The sequence below is a fragment of the Limulus polyphemus genome, unplaced genomic scaffold (assembly GCF_000517525.1).
Source record: "Limulus polyphemus unplaced genomic scaffold, Limulus_polyphemus-2.1.2 Scaffold74, whole genome shotgun sequence".
In the NCBI taxonomy this organism is placed as follows: Eukaryota; Metazoa; Arthropoda; class Merostomata; order Xiphosura; family Limulidae; genus Limulus; species Limulus polyphemus.
Window position 1 is genome coordinate 1,020,545 of NW_013665684.1, and position 20,632 is coordinate 1,041,176.

Here is a 20,632-nt window from a genome sequence, read left to right on the forward strand (position 1 = left end):
ATCTGCGCTAGCCGTCCCTAATTCAGCAGTGTAAGACTAGAGGGAAGGCAGCTAGTCATTACCACCCACCGCCAACTCTGAAAACACGGCTGAAAGGGCGAACATGTTTGGTGTGACGGGGATTCGAACCCGCGACCCTCAGATTGCGAGTCGAGTGCCTTAACCACCTGGCCATGCCGGTCCAGCACGGTAACATAAAGTAAACCTAATTCTTGTGCGAATGTATCAGTGAAAAGTAAAATTGTAGTAGGGTTTGACTAAGCTAACTTTAAACTTCTAACTGTAATTGAGCAAATCAAAACTAAAATTACACACAGTGCTTATTTGACAAATTATCTATGTATATGAAACAACCAATTAACTCTATTAATTCTTAACTTACATGTTGAAAAAAGATGCGCACATATAAAATGTAGTGTGATTTTTGAATGAAATACACAATAACGCGCATGTTCTAATAGATAATTTGTTCGTCTTCCTTGGTATAAATCGCTTGTGACACACTGTGTCAAAAAACAAAAGTTATTTTTCGTTAAGTCATATGAAATGTGGTCAGATATATAACTATAAAACTTTTTATATATTTTACCCCCTTCTTTATCTACTCATCCCTTGTTTTAGCTACTCGTCCCTTTTTTTAGCTACTCATCCCCTTTTTAGCTACTCGTCACTTTTTTATCTTGTCGTCCCTTTGTTTTAATTATTCGTCCAGGGTTTGTTCAATCAAGGGTCATTCAAATAGATGAGATTATTAAGAAAAACTTCTGGACTCCAATGTATCACGTTCAAAAAAGGTGCATACTGAGAGAACGCATAGTAATGTGTTGTGAATTAGATAGTTCGTAGGAAAAAGGGGGTGAAATATTCGCAAAAACAAAATTTACATACGAATAGGAAAATAAATCCCGAGATGGCGCTATCTATGATATAATCAAAAACGTTCATTGGTTAACTAGATTTTACTGCTACCTGTATCAGTGTTTCTATTTAATTACATTTTTAATATTAATTCAGTTAATATATCATTATATATATTCTATTATTTTATAATTCGGAAAATGCCACTTATTAGAGCATATTTTCATTAAATTAAAAGCATCTGATAAGATAGAAACCTTTCAAACACCTGAGATAGAACAGTATCCACAAATATGTCCTTTAAAAAACTCAGATATATATATAACGCATTGAATATACGCATTGAATCTGCAAAACTAAACATTAAGATTACATTGATAGAAAAACTGAATACTGATGAAATGTCATCTCAAAGTTATATATATATGTGTATATATGAAAGTCATAAAAGGTACATATCAAAAGATAAATAAATATTTTATTTTATGTATATATTTATGTAACTGTCAAAATCAGGGTAGCGTCCTATTATTACTATATTGTCGATTTTATTCACCGGACCAAAAACCAAGCTTAATATCAACGCAGTCTTTGGTACTTTTTCAACATGAACACATGTGTTAACTGGTCAGGTCAGAGACCCGAAGGTTCAGGTATAGCCATCTCAAATTTGAACTACTGAACAAATGGAAGGCATTCAGCCAACAGTGCCCATCTCCTACGCGGTTACTCTTAACTGAAGAGCGGGATTGACTGCTAAAATTATACTGCCCCATAGCTAAAGGTGGAGAGTGTGTGTTCAGTTGTATATCGTAGTTCGTACTTTGAACCTTCGGGTTCGCAGCCTGTAACGCTAACCTCTAGGGCATGTCTGTCTATACAAAATAAACAGTTCTCTGCCTAGTTTTCTTCAAGTGCTACTTTCTAAACCAGCAAGAAGCATTATATATATATATATATTGTTTTTTTCTAGTTCAGGGGTTTGATTTCAACCGTAATCCTTTGGCTATTTAATTTTTCAGTTCAGTTGCTAAATGGAGTAACTGGTTGGTGTTATGACTTTTTCACCTTCTGTAGATAATTTAAACGATTGGTTTCTGAAGCAGACAGACCATTCCGATTTTTTTCCATCACATGAACAGTTCGAAACCGATCCATAAACTTTATTTGTCTAATCTCAATCGTAATAGTAGTTGACGCTGTAAGAATATAATGGAGAACGTTGCCACGCCCTCCATCACGATCAACTGAAAGACATGAAATGGGCAGGAATGTTGAAATGATCGGAAGGAAGAATGATAAAACGGTGTATACATATATATATATATATATATATTGATGAAAATAATTTGAAAAAAAGATACACACGTAGATTTAGGTGTTTGTGCGTATAGTGTGTGTTTGTAGGAATAGAATATAAAATCGCATTAATTTGTATAAAAACGCTTATATATATAAATATTAAAAAGAGGAAAATAACATATTAACTGTTTTGGAAAAATAAAACTAATGAAAATGGGACAAATAGTTATAAGTCTAAAAGAAAGTTTGTTTGTTATATGTGGATTTGAGCCGTTAACTTGTTCCCCGCTGAGACAGCGATAAGTCTACGGATTTACAACTCTAAAATCAGGGGTTCGATTCCCCTCGGTGGATACAACAGATAGCTCTATGTGGCTTTGCTATGAGAAAACACACACTTAAGCAACAAATATGAATAGTGTATGACGAGGTACAGTTAACTTGTACAAAACTTGATCCCCCTACACGGTGAGGGCAGGCCTTAGATAACTTATCTGGATAGATATTTCTCAGCTCTATATCAGCACCATCTAGCATTACACAATGACATCGAGGTGTTTTTCACATTTAAGGTGTTATTTGTTATTTAATTCAAAGCTTCTAAGCTTTAAAGATTAGCGAATCTATGAAGACTGTTCGTCAGTGCAAAAATGACTTTTATTTCTTCTCAAGTCCCCCCTCCCCCGGTGGGTCAACGGTAAGTTTACAGATTTATAACGTTAAAATCAGGGTTCGATTCCCTGATGTGGCTTTGCTACGAGTAAAACCCAAACACACAAACACCGTTAACTTACCGCTTACCTATTGGTTGACCTAAAAAAAAAAGATCGCTAAAGATTTTATTGATTTATTTTCCTTATCATTTAACAAGTAGACTAGTTGGTTTTCCTGGAATAGTACAATATTGTGAAAGCTTAATACATTTCTTTTTACCATACTTTAACCTACTGAATATGAAAATTGGGGTTATCGAACTGAAAAATGTTTATAATCATAAAAATCTATGAGAAACTCAAAGACAATCAAAATGCAAAATGCTAACTTATGACTAGTCTGCTCTCCTATAAAACAACTGGGGGAGGGGATATTTTTCGGCAAACAACAGGGGCGTCGTCATTTGTAAGCAATGCGTGGTAGTTAAAATGTTTAGATTAGTAACACTTGACCCAGTCCTGGTGGGGCGGTAATTAATGTTGCATGTATGAAGTGATGGTAAGAAGTAGTAATGGTTATGTTACGGTTCATATCTTTTTCACCTCGTTTTCAGTTGAATTATGGAGCCAGCGATTACTCTAAATAGAAGATCTCTAAAAGAGGGTAGGGTTGACACTAAGAGTCAACAGAAACAAAGATGCTTTGGGCAAACTTTAGAGGATCCACAGTTCAGATTTTAATTGTATGGCACATTGCCAAGTGATTGGGACGCTCGACTCGCAAACTGAGGGTCGCGGATTCGAATCCCCGGCCCACCAAACACACTCGCCCTTTGGGCCGTGGGGGCGTTATAATGTAGCCCAAGAGTTGGCGGTGGGTGGTGATGACTAGCTTCCTTCCCTCTAGTCTTTCACTGCTAAATTAAGGACGGCTAGCGCAGATAGCCTTCGTGTAGCTTTGCGCGTAATTCAAACCAAACCAATTGTATGGCACAAAAACTGCTATAAACGGTTCACTGATAAATGACAAATTAAGAGGCTGCAAACACAACAAATATTCCATAGTGCAGATAATTTCGGTAACTCTGAAACAGGTTGTATTGCAGTAAATATACAGTCTAGGATGTCATACTGGTTTGTTATACTGGACATCTTGCATGTTTTGCTAAGAAGAGAAACATAACAGTTGATTTGTCTCTGTTATAAGATTAAAATGAGTCCACAAGTTATAGCATCTACAAGATTTGACCAGAAACTTGGCATTCCTTTAGCTAGTATCATTGAAACCATTGCTGTTAACCTTGCTACAGTAATTTTAGGAAGACACAAAACAAACTATCTTGGTAGTGATTTGGTGGAGCAATGAACTCGAGCATTCTGTTGGTTAAGGACATTCACTGAAATTGTCCAAGATTTGTGTTGAAGTCCAACAGACATCTGTCATCCGTAAAGTATCATTCAATGATGAAGTCATCTCTCATATAGGTAAGTGTTTTGAATTCATCAATACTAAATGACATGTTTCCTGTTCAGAGAAGAATATTGTTAGTTTCTTCCAAATATGAGCATATTTTATTTCTACAATGGCAGCTTTTAAAACAGTGAGGAAATTATTATTCTGGTTTACCAGCTCCAAGAAGATATTTTCCTGTGACTGATGCATGTTGTGCTTCAACCAGGGGATATATTTTCCCATCCTGATTACAAAGGTTTTATTGTCAGTATAGATGATGCTGATCCATGTATACCAGACTGTTCATATATGTTCCTGCGTCTTCTCCATAGAGGGCAAATTGTGCTCAATGAAACAAATGATGAGTTGAATATGGAAGAATTGGAAGCCCTTGTGGGGGTTTAATTCTTGAGTATCATCGGTCAAGATCTTGTATATAGTGTTAGTAGTAGTAGTAGCCTTTCAAACATACTGGCTTTGGTAGCAGCTTACATCAAGTCACTGAGTCGAAGAAACTGATTCGATCTTTCCACAAAGTTGGTTACACCGTCAGTTAAGAGTTCATTTAAAATGGACACAACCCTAGGAGAAAGTGCACTTAAACCTATGGGTGCAGAAAATAGTGTTGTTATCCTTCTTAACCAGTTCAGAGAAAGTTTGTCGACTTCACTACTTATAACAGTGACATATACCATGTCTCTTACCACCCAAGTAACTGTCTGGCAAAGAGTTCTTGGACAAAAACACAAATTGTCTGACATTCAGCCATCTCATCAGATTACACTCAGCGCTTCTGAAGTGACAAACACTATCATCCCATTTAATCTAGTAAATGATCCAATTTTTTAAACGATGTCCAGAAATATTGGTATAATAAGCCTCATAAGGATTGTCCATCCGAAAGGGAAGCTCAAGACATTTGTTTTCAAACGATGATCTTAAAATCTATTAGTCATGGTTCAATCAGTTACCCACTAACTTGACTACAATGTCTATTATTCAAGCTCCTGCTCATGAGCTAAGCACTCTGAATACGGAAGTATGTGTATGTGGCTTGTAATCTTAGACAAGACGAAGATATGCAGTGTTAAGTGTGTGTGTGGGGGGGGGGGGAGATCCTTATACTTTGAACTAATGTAATTAAGGAGGCCATACCAAAATACATTGAGAAATTAATCCCTCGACCTGGAGATATACACATGAAATTTCTTATTATGATAAGCCAGCATTCTGAATCGAAACATAGACTGAAAATATTATTCTTGAACCCTATTCAGTGGCTTGTAAATCTTATGTTAAGACTATGCATGCACACAATTTAACATTCCAGACACTGTGAAAATTGCTTCGGCCACAATTATTTGACTTTCTGCAGAAGCATGATAGAAACCTGAAAACAGATATTTTATAGTATTGAATAGGACGATGATCAGCCAGGCACCCTTCTAAATATTTGAAGATTTCAAGATAATATATCTGTATTTATTACTGAGAAAAATACAATGTGATCTTCCATTTTTGGTGGAGTACATGGATATAATGTCTCTCCTATTTCACACTGTGGGATGGGTTTGGGATCCCCTCCTACATTCATTTACATGCATGCTGTCTTCCTTTATGCTAGATTATGCTAGATTGGGACCATTCGTGTTATTAAGATGCATCAACTTTCAGGGTTCCTTTACAAAAATTTGTTGTGAAGAGATCTACTCAGAAATACAGTCAGGTTGATCCTGATTACAGCCAGGAATAGTTTAATTATATTGGAAAGAGTGGTGTAGGAGTTTGACGCACCACAAAGACTCACACACTTCTCAATAATAGTCTCTGTCTTACATTTCGATATCACACATTGCTCAAGAAACAAGAGTCATGAACAGTATTGGTTTAGATGACCAGTCAATTCACAGTCAGTCCACTAAAGCCAGAAAAGTGCACAGAAATTAAGTTGGGGGACTCACTACTTGCCACTCTGCAGAGTTTCAGAGTATTTTCTCTAGATGTGTCCTGCATTCTCCTGCAATATTTCCAATCAAATATTCCTCTTGGATGTAGAAAATCTGGACTAGGAAAAGCTTATCACTTTTGTAAATATATGGCTCTTTAATTCTGAAAGAGATCCCAGACCAGTAAAATTCCATAATCCTCTTCAGAAGAACAAACCTGTTCCTTAAGAAAGAGTCCCTAGGAAAGGAGACAGTTATAATAAAATATCAAAGCGTTTTGCAGAGACTTCTAACTACACATGAAGCTGGAAGAAAAGATCTACAAAGGATCATGCAATATGAATCAATTCCTGTACCTGTATCATAGGTCGAGATAAATACTAGTCTCAGAAGAGGAAAAAAGTCAATATTACCCATAGCCGCATATGACACTACGTTATATGTGCTGCCTATGGCAAGAAGACAGTACGGAAAGTTTTTAAACACCATGAGCTACTTAAAGACTTAAGTAACGGAAACTGTGATCAACAGAAAGTTAAATCACCCGAAAATCTGTCTACATAATGTAGATATATCTTAGGTTAACACTACTGACAAGGTCCTACCGTTTTATTCACCCAATCTCGCATTCCTGAAGCTCTATCTCCTAATAGTGATGCTCTTCGCCATGACACCTGGCGAGAAAACTTCCAAAAAATAGTTTGACGTCAGATCCATTGTACAAATACTATCTTATGCTCACCTGATTCACTGGGCTGCATGAAAGGCGATGGAAAGTTAGCACTACATCTGATTACCTTACCTTTAGTACCTGAAAACTACACCAAAAAAGTCACGTGTAGACAGAAAGGTCAGTAAGACAGTGGGGTGCAGCTGTCGAAAATCTTAAGTTAAATGTAACGTCTTGTTTTGTAAAAAAAAAGCATCTTAAATGTAATTTCTCCCAGTTTGGCAAATGTTGAACAAAAAAGAAGTAAAAAATTATAAAATAAACTAGACTGTTTTAATTTGAGCTTTATTTGGTGTTTCAATATTTAATTCATGCTGTTATAAAACACTTTTCTCAGATTTATTATGTAGAATTCCATATTTTCAGGTTCAAATTATAGGTAAAGGTGATATTATAAACTTTTGCCAATAAATACCTCACTGATTATGTATTTAAATAACCTGACTATCAACGACTGATTTTTTTTGTTGCGCTTTAGCGAGTTGCTTTGATTTCATTCATTTTTTAGCTTCGTAACTTCAATTTTTAGATTCGGCTGGTCCAAACTGTGATCAAAAGAGGCGCTAGTAATTTTTATTAAAAAACACCTCATACAATTATATTTTCAGGCAAACTGACTAATCTGAAAGAAAGATGTTATACAGAGGATATTTGTACGGTGCTTTATGTTAAATCCCACCCACAGTAGACTAGGAGAGAGTTATTTGTACGGTGCTTTACGTTAAATCCCACACACAGTAGATTAGGAGAGAGTTATTTGTACGGTGCTTTACGTTAAATCCCACCCACAGTAGATTAGAAGAGTTATTTGTACGGTGCTTTATGTTAAATCCCACCCACAGTAGATTAAGAGAGAACAGGGACTGCAAATAACTATAGATATCTTGTGACTTCCAATACCCGACTATGGTGTCTTTGTTAACTGTATTTTTCCACAGCCAAAGCATATTTCAGGTCTATATCCTATAGCAAACAAACAAAAAACTTAAAATTTCATAAATCTAAAAGATAACATTGGCTCTCAAATGGTATACAATACTCTTTTTAGCTGTAGATTTTCACTTTGATTTGTTAAGGGAAACACGAAATTCTAGCTGAAAGCACTCAGTGTTGAAAATATTTTAGATCGAAATATTAGATTGTAATCTCTCAGAGCAAATAATTGGATAGATATATTTCAGTGCAGTTTCCACTTAGAAGACTACTGACGATCTTTAGGATCAACGTATAGATTTAATAAAAATATTACGAAATAAACAACCTTTTTGAATTGAAATAAAAATCGATTGTCTTATGAACGTACAATAGGCAAATATAGCCAGTAGAAGTGTAAGATCTTGATTTGGGCGAGTTCGTAATTTTACAGGAATTGTTTTTTGGTTCATTCAAACGGTTATTTTTCTGATGATTTATATGTTTTTGTTTCAGCGCAAAGATACACAATATAGGCTATCTGTGCTATGCCCACCACTGGGATCGAGTCCGAGATTTTAGAGTTATAAACTTTCAAGCTGAAACGCCGATATGGGGGGGGGTGAAGAAACTATGCCTGACAGGTACCTAAACATGTAAAGCCAATGTACACACTGTCCCCAAATTTCCCCTCATTATCTCCCTTCCTTTTATAGCTTCGTAATTTCTACCAATTAAAAAACAACTCTCTTCCCTAATAAAAAAATTACACCCTCAAATTCAGCTTAGAATAATATACAGACCTAGCCTCAAACTAATATACAGACCTAGCCTCCGCTTTAAACACTTATTTCAGTACGAAGATGAAGTAGCTAAACTTCTACGTTCATGGCTCATGCATAAATATACGAGTAGTGACTGTAAGGTCACGTACATTGGCAAAACGAAACGCCACTTAGAAACTAGAGTCTGTGAATACTTAGGAGTACCTAACAGAACCAACTGTCCACTACTTAAACCTAGCCACTCATCCATTCGTTCACATTCTGAAACCGCTGGTCACAATATTTCATTCAACGATTTCCCTATCATCACCACAGGATCTTCAGACCTTGACCTCCACACTAAAGAAAGTCTACTGATAGCTAAACACCGCCCGACCCTTAACGACTCGCAAAGCTCTTTAGATCTAAAATTGTACTAAATTTTTACACTTAACTCAGCTGTTGTGTAATATATGTATAAACATTGTTTCATCTGGCCATTTACCGTTTTTCTTAATAACTAAGTAAACTAATGTTTATGTTATTATATTATAATTTTAGTAATAATCATCTTTGTAACACAATTTTCAGATTTTGCTGAAGATAGAATATGTTGTCCCGAAACGTTCGAATCTTGTAAATAAAATATTTTATGTTTTATCAACCGTCTTCATCTTCATTATTAGATTTGATAACCGCTACATCACAAGCCCATTTCAGATGAAAAAACGAACAGAACAAAACACTAAACAGAAAAACTTCTGAACTAATCAAACAAATCATCAAACGTGATTTAAGTGATACAAAGCATGGGATTTGTTTTTAATGGAGATTAATTCAAGTTAGTCTAATTTGATCCTGTGCATAGATTTCGTTTTAATAGCAAACACTTCTAACTTTCGATATTATAATACGTAATGAAAACTTTGATCTACAGAAGGCTAATCAAAAATGTTTTTGTGATCTGATTCTGAGAAGCTACTGGTTGATATGTTTCTTATCTACTCTATGTGATGATATATATAGAAGATTGCACGGTGAGTTTCTGACTGAAAGTTGCGTGCTATAGACTCTTCCTTAAAGTTTGGTGTAGAAGAAATTAGTTTAAACTTATGTAATTAATTCATAAAACCAATTCTATTTGGCTAATACAACGAACATATATATCATTTTAATATATTTTTAAACATCCGACAAGAATAACTATATTTTGCTATCAGGAGAATAATTGTTTCCAACATAAGAAGTTTGAACGATTTGAACAGCAAATTTTGGAACTAAAAACTAAATACAAAATTTGGTCTTTTTAAAAATTCCATAAAGTTTACCATCGTTGTACTTAAAAGCTGTTGCCCTTCTGACAACGATATAATTTTCTTGAAACCTAGCGTATAAAGATGCAACGTTGTAGTGTGAAACGTTACATGACAGCTTGTATATAGAGATATAACAATATATGGTAAACGTTACTTGAAAGGTTGCGTACAAAGATGCAACAACATACTGTGAAACGCTACTTGAAAGGTTGCGTATAAAGATGCAACAATATAGTGTGAAACGCTACTTGAAAGGTTGCGTATAAAGATGCAACAATATAGTGTGAAACGCTACTTGAAAGGTTGTGTATAAAGATGCAACAATATACTGTGAAACGCTACTTGACAGATTGTGTATAAAAATGCAATAATATACTGTGAAACGCTACTTGACAGATTGTGTACACAGATGCAACGTTATATTCTAAAACGTTACATGATAGCTTGTATATAAAGATGCAACAATATATTGTAAAACGCTACTTGAAAGGTTACATATAAAGATGCAACATTATATTGTGAAATGCAAAAACGTAACCAAAAAAATTAACTCCCACAGAATATTATTTTACGAGTTCACAGGAGAAATTCGCGGTATTTGAGTGAGACACCAAACAAGTCCAATAAATCAAGTTTGAATCATCAAGATCAATAGCTTTTGGCGCCAGCCGGTTTATGCTCAATCAAAATTTTTAGAGGCGTGTGGTTGTCCGTGCGTGTAACTCAATGATTTATAGTTCGTTGTTGTTGTTGTTCTAACATCGTGATAACAACAACTAGAAATGAAAACGTTCAGCTACAAATTGTATAAAGCTACTTGACCATACACTTGAATATAACTGTATTTATATGTATATTTCATTGCGCTAACGTACATAAGGGTATTTCTACAGGTGTTGAACACAACACATTTAACCTGAATTGCGGCTGATTGCAAATCTGACAAAGATAAGCCTCGGAGGATATCTGCCAAAGATAAGCTTCCGAGGAAATCTGCCAAAGATAAGCTTCGGAGGATCATCTTACAATTGTTCCTTCTTTTTTTTTTTACTTACTTTTAAAAGTGTTTTTATTTTGTATCTATCTCTGTGTGTAACTATATCTGTAATTGTAAATGTAAAATTATTATAATCAAACACTTTTATTGTCTATATGTAACTGTGGAGGTGAGCTACATGTGGTTTTCTAGCACTTAGACGTGTTTATTGAAATATCTTCACAACAAAGAGGAAGTAACTTTTAAGTGGCAATTTTCCAAAATCAGTGTCACGTTTGGAGATGAATGAGTTCCGTAACAATAATGGCCTTTATCAGGGTTACTGTTTAATTATGTTCGTATAGATGGCTAAGAGATAGGGAAAGGGAGAGAGCAAGATAAAAGGGGAAACAATGGATCAAGGTACTTTTGGTAACATTGACATATAAAGGTGGATGAAGAGTTTTTCTGACAATATGGTATTTTGTGAGCTATAGAAAGGTAATACTAAATACTAGAATATGCATTTTGAAGTATGATAAGTTAAATAGGTACATAATCTAGGCTATCCAAAGCTTAATTCATCTCTCTTTTTTTTTGAATACTAAATATGCATCCACTTCTAGAAAGGGGAACTTCTCCTCCTGGTTAACGTGACCAGACTTTAAGGCCTAATATTCATAGTTCGCGAATGACTGCTTCTAAAACGTCCTCCGCAATTTGGAGCCGTGATATACTATAAGGGAGACGGTCAACTTCAATATTCGATCAGACAAGAGTTTCCTCTAATCTGTTATTAGATAAGCACAGATAAGCTGTTATGTACCTTCGCGCGAAATTCTAAAATAGATACACAAATCATTTCTATGGACTTACAAACACCCACCGTACAGCCCCCCCCCCAGTGGCACAGCGGTATGTCTGCGGACTTATAACGCTAGAAATCTGTGCTCTGCCCACCACGGGTATCGAAACCCGGTAGCCCATTGTGTAACTTTGTACTTAATTACAATCAAACAAACAAACAAACCTACCGTACAGAATCCTACAGAGTTATATTTGACCGCAAACGAACATATGTTTTTTTTAATTTTTATGTAACTTCAGTTCTTTCCTAATCTACGACAAATATGCAATTCCCCCTCCCCCATTAACGTTTATCTCTATCAATAATTTCAGTCCGATCGTTGTTCTTTTTTTATTCTTTTAACGTAATTATCTTTGCAAGTAAGAAAAAGCGCGCTCATCTTCAGTCTGGAAGCTGACGCGTTTTCCTCTTTCAACCTTTAAGTCGGTAATTAAAACCTCGTATTCTTTTTTTTTACTGTTCCTTTACTTTCCCGCCATATTTTTAGTCTTTAACAATCGATTTTTATTTCAAACTTCTTTTTCTTTCTAAAACTAAGCACTTAATCAATTATAAGCTACGTCATTTGTTACTATGTCTTATTGTTTCAAATATGTAGTATCTACGTTGGGAAAGACCTATTTGGGGGTCCTCCGGTGGGGCAGCGGTGTGTCTTCGATTCCTCAAGGCTGACACAGCAGATAACCCATTGTGGATTTGCTCCAAAATAAACAAAGAAACTCCTGTTTTGGGTCAAATTACCTTTATGTAAACCAATTCATTTATTTGGCATTTATCATATATGTTTTTATTATGCTAATTCATAAATTATTTCAGCCCCCCGATGGGTCCACGGCAAGTTTAAAGACTAACAGTGCTAAATTCCGGGGTTTGAATCCTTACGATGAACAGAACGCAGATAGTCTATCGTGTAGCTTTGCGCTAAAACAGTAGTATCATAAGTTATTCCATTTTAACTACCCCAAACTGTTTTTTTTTTTAATAATGACTTTAAAAGACCATTTAAACTAATATAAAATGTAAATTTACTTGCATGCGGAAAACTTTCATAGTAAACTCATTCATAACTGTGCCTTTCCGAAAGTCTGAAATCGATACAGCTTTCATAAACTTGCCTTTCTGACAACAACAGTACAGCACTCAGTAGATTGATAAACGAAAAAAAATAATAAGTTTATTATTAAATATCATATAAACTCTCATTAGGGTAATTTATAATGATAATTTATTTTAATATAAGTTTATGTATGTATATTTAGAATCGTATAAATTAGTCGTTAGAAACTTTAAAATAAAAACATTAATGGAGGAGAGAGAGAGAGAGAGATAAATGAAAAAGATTTCTTGGAAACTGCTATCAAGCTCTCACCGTCTAAATAATGAAATTCTAGGAGGAACACTTTAAAATTATTGAACTCGTGAGCATGAATAATCTATACAGGTGTAATAAACGGAATAATTGGTAAAAACTCAATAATTTTGTCTTGAGAAAAGTATGTGTTCAAGAATTCGTCGATTTGTTTGTTTGCTTTTAGAACCAAGCCACATCAGCCTATCTGCTGTGTCCACCGCGGGGAATCGGACCCTGGATCTTAGTGTTGAAAGTCCGTAAACTTACCACTGTCTCACCAAGGGACGAATTCGTCGCAGAGATATACTGCTGTTAATGAATATGGTGTGAGAGTTGTGTGCTCCCCAGTGGAACAGCGGTAAGTCTGTGGACTTACAACGCTAAAAACGGGGTTTCGATACCCGTGGTGGGCAGAGCACAGATAGCCCATTGTGTAGCTTTGTGCTTAGCTTCAAAACAAACTAGTGAGGGTTGCTCTTTTATTTATTTTTTTCTGTTTCAGTGATTTGCAAAAAAAAAAATGTTTGAACTTGTATTACAAGAAACTACATAACGAAAGAAACAGGAGGGAATGGTGTAGCAATAGCTTTATCGGCCTTGATAATAGCATAATTAATCAATCCTTTTTCCAGTTAAAAATCGGGAAAATAATAAACTATATTTACACCTGTCATGTACTGTCGGGTTACAACTATATTGTTAAGATTTATAATAACATAATTCGTTTTCAAGATTGTTCACTTTAACAAAGTTACAGTGATAATGAATACAGGGTGAGTCAAAAGCCCTGATTTTTCCCCATTGTTGTGAAGTGTCTTTGAAATTACAAGTCTGAGGTAAAATGTTTCAATATAGAAATTGTAGCATTTTGGTTTGCCCAAACATCCTGTATCAGAAGATTTCGATGTTTCATTGTACTTCACAACAACAGAGGAAATGAGGACTTTCGACTCACCCTGGATGTATAAACATTCATCTAAACTTCAAAAGAAAATTATTTTTTTTGTTTTGAATTTCGCTCAAAGCTACACGAGGGCTATCTGCGCTAGCCGTCCCTAATTTAGCAGTGTAAGTCTAGAGGGAAGGCAGTTAGTCATCACCATCAATAGTGGGATTGACCGTCACTTTATAACGCCCCCATGGCTGAAAGGGCGAGCATGTTTTGGTGGGAGGGAGGGAGATTCGAACCCGCGACCCTCAGATTGCGAGTCGAGCGCCCCAACCACCTGGCCAGGCCGGGCCTCGAGATATTATGTGTAGCATGATACTACAGTATGTCCACGAGATAAAAAAGAACAAAACTTCCCTGGACCTCCAAGAAAAGTTGTCTCACTGTTGAAACCTAAAATGGTGCTCCTGCTCCAGTCTGAAAAATAGTGCTTATGCTATAAAACCGGTTTGCTCAAAAGTTCGTTAACGTGCATATGTACTTATGAGATATTACCTTTTATTTTATTTTTTCAGTCATATACACATAGAAAAAATAGTCTTTCTCGTATTTATTTGATATAATTTCTCCATAATTTTCTTGCTTCACAAAAGATACCGCTTTCGTGAGTAATTCAACTCAACGGTCATATATATTCAAAAACAGATAGCTACTTTACGCTCTATGGTTTATCCCTTAATAAATGCAAATATATTTAAGGTCAGTCATGCGCTTTTCAAAATATACATATGTGTAGTGCGGACGTACTTTTCTTTTGATCTTTGCTGAGAAAAAATCGTAGCTGTAGCTTGAGTATTTTACCATAGTAATAGCTACTTAATATATTTAGTGTGTTTTAGTATGAGATTTATTTTGTTCCATATATTTCTTTCTCTTTGAGCCCTCCAAACAAGACTATCTGAAATTTAAAATAAGTTTTTTCGTGCAAAATATCATGAAGAAGAGGTTGCTTCTAGATATATAAATTTACAAGAAAACACACATAAAGAAATATTTCAGATATTTCGAACGCGATAAGCTCAATCACAAACTACCAGTAATCTTTGTCAAGCTATAAAAAAAACTACATTTTTCTGTGTAAATGTTGACAGTAGGCAATCTTAACTTCATCTTTCAATGCTTTGAAAAACTCGATTATATTCAGTATATCGGATATATCGTCAATTGTTCCCTCGTATTTACAATAAACTGAGATTTTAAGATTTAGGTCCTCGATCTAAACTTTTCAACTTTCGTGACAACAAATTTGAATTTCGTATATTCAAAGTTTAGTGTTGTCGTAACCGTACTACTGATATTATAAATACAATATGCATAATGATGCCTAAATATCGCAGAAAATTTACTTATAAACATGTGAAACGTATCATAAAATTTAGTTTCAAGCAAGCAATTTATGATGTATGAAGTTTTCGAAACAGCTTAACAAATAACTATTTATTTTAGTTTCTTTTTTGTCACATTCAGCGTTTTATTTTCTCTTTTTTTTAAGAGGTCACATTGTAGAAGTGGCATATTTAAAATTTTACAGATTAAACACGTATTCGACCCTGCATACATTTAAACCAGTACAATGAAGTAGAGAACACATGGTTGACTTAATATACAAGGGAGAGTTACACAGTGGAACTGGTAAGTTATAGCTAAAATTATGCACAGTGAAACTGAGAACATTGTGTTTATTGTTTGTTTGTTTTTGAATTTCGCGCAAAGCTACACGAGGGCTATCTGCGCTAGCCGTCCCTAATTTAGTAGTGAAATACTAGAGGGAAGGCAGCTAGTCATCACCACCCACCGCCATCTCTTGGGCTACTCTTTTACCAACGAATAGTGGGATTGATCGTCACTTATAACACCCCCACGACTGAAAGGGCGAGCATGTTTGGTGTGACAGTGATTCGAACCCGCGACCCTCAGATTGCGAGTCAAGTGCCTTAACCACCTGGCCATACCGGGCCATTGTGTTTACTTCTGAAGTTATGGATTGAAGCTGAGGACACATAACCCATTTTGTTTATATCTGAAGCTCCACATTGAAGCGGGGGACACATAACCCACTTTGTATACTTCTGAGGGCTCTTGTGGATAATTGATACAACACGTGGAATTGACTGATAGATAAACAAAAGTTTATAAGTTGCCACCTAACTTTGCAACGTGTAAATGTGAGCAATAGATAAGTTTTCCTGCATTTAAGGCTACATATTAATCTTGAAGGAACGCATATTTATTCCGCAAAGTGAGGTTATACAATGTAGAAATGTATAAAAAAAAAAACTATAACCCGAACGCTTTTGAAAGATGGACCTTTCTTCTTCACCTTTCGAAAGCGCTCGGGTTATAGGGTTTTCATTTATTTCTGTCAAGACTTCTTGAACCTAAGTGTTTTTCTAATATCATGGTTATACCTGATTTCTTCTCTATATATGAGCCTGTACAAAGAATTTTATGTAATATTCCTAAGTTATTTTGAAAACCTTTACACCGAAACTTATCAAAAATACGACAGTGAGTTTCAATCGCACACTTATTTTTACCATTAAATAAATATAACACATTTCTCTTTTGCAGTACTTATTATGTTGCTAAATGTAAAATATCTATAAAAAATCAAGGGTAGCGTTTGTGCGTGAATTCATGCACTCAAGCTACAAATTTACTGAGTCCTGGCATAACAATTTCATTCCAATTTCTTCTATACGTATTTGAAACCGAAGGAACTTCATGAAACCGGAATACTTCAATCCTTGACTTAAATGAGTCTAAGCCAATTGATATATAATTTAGTTTGTCCTATTTCTCATTGGTTAATGATACATAAACAAAAATATATTCGACGACTCGGAGGCGTGTCTTTTTAAAAAAAGGAAAGAAAAAAGTTAGATGTATTGAACTATGCGAGGCTTAGCAATTAACATACTTCAACTGTGAACCCAAAAATCTGTGCGATTTCCGCACTTTAGAACCGTGGGTGCGCTGTACGAGTGTCGGTCAAATCTCACTATTCGGTCAGACAAGTGAACCCCAAGAGTTGAAAGTTGGCGGTGGGTACTGATGATTAGCTTCCTTCCCTCTACTTTATCAAACCGAAATAATGGGCGGCTGTATGCAAGTACCCCTTCCTGTAGCCTTGTGTGAAAAGTTTGAAACAAATGAAAAATATTATTTCAGGTATGATCACATAAAAAAATGGAAGACAACGACCTCTATCTTTAGAAAAAGACGACAATGGCCTCTATGGTCAAGATCATCATAAAGTATTTCTATTGCTATTTGTGACTTACAAAAAATTAATATCTATTTAATGTTTATCTGTTGTTAAGCGAAGCTACCTACCACGGTTATCGAAACCCGATTTCTAGCGTTATAAGCTTTCAAACTTTCCGCTGAGCCGGTATCTAGGTTAGTTACAGATTACAACATTATTCCGCTGAGGGTATTTCAAAATAAAGATGATAAGATGGCTTTCTAGCTATGTTATACTTTATCGAGCAGTCTTTATTGCTTTGCTGTTGTTTTTTTTATTACTATTAACGCAGCTTTTGAAACTTTATGACGGTAATATCAAAAATTACTCTGATTAATCACTTCGCTGTCGGAGGTTCACGTTTTGCGAGTAAAATCGCTAAGCAACTAGCTAATGAAATCCAATAACGGTCTATCTAGCTGGTTGGTTGGAAAAGTTAGAAAGAAAATATCAAAATATAAAAGGCGTCATTTTTAACGGAAGTTGTTTGATTCAGTTTATTTGAATCACTTAACTGTCTTCCAAGCGTGGTAAAAGTATTAGCTGTCATGCTTCTGTTTTTTATTGCAACTTTAAAAACAAACTACTTAAGTACTTATGAGGCTTACTCTTGCCTATTTATTCTTCTCATAATTGCAAATCAGACCACTGGATTGTTTTTGTCAAGACAAGTCACTAGTGCCATCTATTTTTGTTTATTGTTACTATAAGCTTTATACAATAATTGTATTATTAGAAAAAAATCAGAAGTACCTAAGTGATTTAGAATTAAGTTTGCTTTCTTCAAAGCTATTTTAATTTGGCAATTGTTTATCTGTATTATGTTCTTTATAAGGAAAGCCTTTACTGATGCTAATGGAGCCTGCTGTTTTTCTATTTTGTTGGAAGGCATATGGTCTGCAAGTTATCATTGTGTCTATTGGCATAAGTTTGGACTGTTTGGAAGACCTCGTTAAATTGTACTATTTCATAAAAGGACCTTAAGTTTTATCACTGTCTAACTGTTTTTAAGTTGCTGTTTACTTGAGAATATCTAATCTTTCCATTATGCCATTTTACTAATTTATTGGAGCCGAGCGCTGCCCAGTGGCTAGTGAGTCTGACTGTTAATCCGAGGTTCCATGGTTAACACTTAAAGGAAATCGCGCTCTGCACTTTAGGGCAGTGGATGCGTTATAAGAGTGACGGTTAAATTTCACTGTTCGATTAGAATAGCCCACGAGTTAGCGGTGTTTATCAGCTGATTTTCCTCTGGCGACGAGTTTATCACTTCAAAATTAGGGACGGCTAACGTAAATAGTACAAGACTGGAATACCTTTGCGCGAAACTCAACAAACAATAACTAATTTATTGTTTTTTTGGAGTTCCGTAATAGTGGAAAATACCGATACTGTAGATTACTTACAGATACCGAAACGCCTTAAGAAAGCAACAAATGCATAAACAAAAATGTGTAGAAAGAAACATGTAAAACACTATGACATCTCTCAAATTATCAACATGTCCACATTTATTAGGATCTGTCCCGTGATGGTTCAGGGTAAGCTTTTCGGGCTTACACTAAAATCTGGAGATGGATTTCCTACAATGGACAAAGTGCAGGTAGCCCATTGTATAGCTTTGCCAATAACCACAATAACCATTACAGGATCTTTATCATATCACCAACACGGGGCTAAAAATACAAGAAATATGTAAGATAGGCCCAGTTTAATCTTTTGTTTTGTATCTGAGAAATCTCGCACATGGATCGAATGCTTGATATGAAAAGTATTCCCTAAAACAGGAACCCCAAACCAAATCTCACCAGAAAATTGTAAATTGTTATTCATTTGTGGAAAATAAATGAGTATTTTCTCAGACTGGATATTTGTTTTCCTTTTTTTATGCAGATTATTCTATTGCCACTACATCTTCAACTCTGAAAAACTATAAAGAAAGAACAGAGCATAAACTTTAATTGTTGGAAGTAACATATTCTGTGGACAGATGGCGCAGCAATACCGAAATACGTTGTTTTGCGATATTTTTCAATGGACATCACAATATACTACAATATGCTGTAAGTTGATCTACCCATACTTACGTATTTCACCTGAAGGAATTCGAATGGTTTTAATGTCTTTTTTATCACGAAATGTCTACTGTCTGCTGAACAACTGGTGTTTAAAAATCTGATATTCGCGATGTTTAAATAATTTGGTGTTGCTATAAACACAACGACTTTTCCAGAAATACTTGTTCTATATATGGCCTCTCTTTAAATTTCTGAAGTTTAGATACGTGACTGTTTTTTTTTTTGTTTGTTTGTTTGTTTGTAATTAAGCAAAAAGCTACACAATGGGTTATCTGTGCTCTGACCACCACGGGTATCGAAACATGGATTCTAGCGTTGTAAGTCCGCAGACATATCGCTGTGCCACTGGGGGGCGTTACGTGACTGATCGTTCACCCTCTGATTGTTTTTGTAAATGAATCACATGTATATTTTGTTATTACTTCCGTTCACCTTCGGTAGCGTAGGTTATGTTTTCATCCCTCTGTAAGTGTTTATCAGCAAGATTTCTCGAAAGCGGCTGAATGAATTTGGACGAAGGTTGATATAAATTTGGACTATAACCTAACTTAGAAGTTATTAGTTTTGGAGGGTCAAGTTCAAAGGTCTAGGTAACAGCCAGGTCACGAAAATCCAGAAAAAAAAATCCCTATCTGTTAACAGGGGGTGGAGGACCGATTTTTCACACACTTTTTTGCTCTGTAACTCAGTCAAATATGATAGGATGTTGATTAAACTTGGTGGATATGTGTATAATATTGTTCCTCATTGTCCTGCCAAAAATGGTTTGTGTCCGTTGATAACGACGGACATAGCCACACATTTACGGTATTTTTGAAAGCCGAATATGATCAACACGGCGTGGCGGAGATATGTGCTCTAGTTATATAATATTTTCATCCGAAAGTTATGATGTTTGAAATATTAGCATTAAGATGGAAATAGCGTATATGTGTCTGTGCACAGTGAGCTTCAGGCTAACATTTTTCATTTTCCTTTCTAGCACATCCAAGTAGCAGTAAATGTATGTACCTAGTAATTTTTTGGTCCTTAAATATATCTTACAAAAAAAAAGCTTTTTTCACTTATAAAAGCAACTGTCTTCCGTAGCAGTTATGATTCTCGTTGATGTTTTCCTGCAAAGTGTAATAAACCGAAAAAAAAAAGAAACACTTACTAAAATTCAGTTTAAAACACAGTTATTAAGTCTTTCCTTTCTCAAAAAAAAAAGGAACTTGAGTCTCGTCAAA